We start from the raw sequence: 2,500 nt of genomic DNA, 5'->3' as shown, positions 1-2,500 counted from the left end.
TTACCCAGGCTGTGGAGCATGAGCCTGGGCAGGGGAGAATTAACCCAGGCCCTGGATGTTTTTACCCAGGCTGTGGAGCATGAGCCTGGGCAGGGGAGAATTAACCCAGACCCTGGATGTTTTTACCCAGGCTGTGGAGCATGAGCCTGGGCAGGGGAGTGTTAAACCAGGCCCTGGATGTTTTTACCCAGGCTGTGGAGCATGAGCCTGGGCAGGGGAGAATTAACCCAGACCCTGGATGTTTTTACCCAGGCTGTGGAGCATGAGCCTGGGCAGGGGAGAATTAACCCAGGCCCTGGATGTTTTTACCCAGGCTAGGCAGCATGAGCCTGGGCAGGGGAGTGTGGGTCAGGGCCCTGGAGCTTTCACCCAGGCTGTGGAGCGTGAGCCTGGGCAGGGGAGAATTAACCCAGGCCCTGGAGCTTTCATTCAGGCTGTGGAGCGTGAGCCTGGGCTGGGGAGAAATGACCCAGGCCCTGGAGCTTTGACCCAGGCCCTGGATATTTTTTTACCCAGGCTGTGGAGCATGAGCCTGGGCAGGGGAGTGTTAAACCAGGCCCTGGATGTTTTTACCCAGGCTGTGGAGCATGAGCCTGGGCAGGGGAGAATTAACCCAGGCCCAGGATGTTTTTACCCAGGCTGTGGAGCATGAGCCTGGGCAGGGGAGAATTAACCCTAACCCTAACCCTGGATGTTTTTACCCAGGCTGTGGAGCATGAGCCTGGGCAGGGGAGAATTAACCCAGACCCTGGATGTTTTTACCCAGGCTGTGGAGCATGAGCCTGGGCAGGGGAGAATTAACCCAGACCCTGGATGTTTTTACCCAGGCTGTGGAGCATGAGCCTGGGCAGGGGAGTGTTAAACCAGGCCCTGGATGTTTTTACCCAGGCTGTGGAGCATGAGCCTGGGCAGGGGAGAATTAACCCAGGCCCTGGATGTTTTTACCCAGGCTGTGGAGCATGAGCCTGGGCAGGGGAGAATTAACCCAGGCCCTGGATGTTTTTACCCAGGCTAGGGAGCATAAGGCTGGGCAGGGGAGTGTTAAACCAGGCCCTGGATGTTTTTACCCAGGCTGTGGAGCATGAGCCTGGGCAGGGGAGAATTAACCCAGGCCCTGGATGTTTTTACCCAGGCTGTGGAGCATGAGCCTGGGCAGGGCAGTTAACCCTAACCCTAACCCTGGATGTTTTTACCCAGGCTAGGGAGCATGAGCCTGGGCAGGGCAGTTCACCCTAGCCCTGGAGCTTTTACCCAGGCTGTGGAGCATGAGCCTGGGCAGGGGAGAATTAACCCAGGCCCTGGATGTTTTTACCCAGGCTGTGGAGCATGAGCCTGGGCAGGGGAGAATTAACCCAGGCCCTGGATGTTTTTACCCAGGCTAGGCAGCATGAGCCTGGGCAGGGGAGTGTGGGTCAGGGCCCTGGAGCTTTCACCCAGGCTGTGGAGCGTGAGCCTGGGCAGGGGAGAATTAACCCAGGCCCTGGAGCTTTCATTCAGGCTGTGGAGCGTGAGCCTGGGCTGGGGAGAAATGACCCAGGCCCTGGAGCTTTGACCCAGGCCCTGGATATTTTTTTACCCAGGGTGGGGAGCATGAGCCTGGGCAGGGGAGTGTGGGTCAGGGCCCTGGAGCTTTCACCCAGGCTGTGGAGCGTGAGCCTGGGCAGGGGAGTATTGACCCAGGCCCTGGAGCTTTTATTCAGGCTGTGGAGCGTGAGCCTGGGCTGTGGAGAATTGACCCAGGCCCCTATATGTTTTAACCAGGATAGGGAGCATAAGGCTGGGCTGGGGAGAATTAACCCAGGCCCTGGATGTTTTTACCCAGGCTGCGGAGCATGAGCCTGGGCAGGGGAGAATTGACCCAGACACTGGAGCTCTTAATCAGCCCAGGAGCATGAGCAAGGGGCCCCTGGAGCTTTTGCCGAGGTCACAGTCTTAGGCCCCATAGCCGGGCTGCGGTGCCCGGGATTTGAGCGCTTTAGCCGGCCCGCCCTAAGCCTAAAGCTGGGGCGTGTGGAACTTCATCCACGGAGTACCAGGACCACGAGAAAGAGGGAAAAAAAAAAAAAAAAAAAAAAAAAAAATTAACCGGGGAAGAGTCAAGGGCTGCGAACTGCAATAGGTGGAGCGAAACTCCACTCTTCCTCGGTGCGAACCGGTTTTACCCGGTTCGGCCGACTACCCTTCGCACAATAACAGAAACCCAGGTTTTGAAAAGCGTGAGCTCCAGCAGAGGGGGAATGCTGACACGTGAATGCAGCCAGGGGATGCTTTGGGCGGGTTAACCCAGGCACTAGGGCAGCCCTTCGGGGACATGGAGGTCCATAGGAGGGGCTCATCCTGGGCTGCGGAGCCCAGCCAAGAGGTGCCTCGGGCGGGTTGGGCGAGGGCCACGGGGGCCCCTGGAGGGTCATGGAGGAAAATTTCAGGGGGTCATCCCGGGCTGCGGAGCCCAGGCAGGGGGTGCCTCGGGCGGGTTGGGCGAGGGCCACGTGGGCCCCTG

The sequence above is a fragment of the Channa argus genome, unplaced genomic scaffold (assembly GCF_033026475.1).
Source record: "Channa argus isolate prfri unplaced genomic scaffold, Channa argus male v1.0 Contig036, whole genome shotgun sequence".
NCBI classification, from domain to species: Eukaryota; Metazoa; Chordata; class Actinopteri; order Anabantiformes; family Channidae; genus Channa; species Channa argus.
This window is presented reverse-complemented; position numbering follows the sequence as displayed.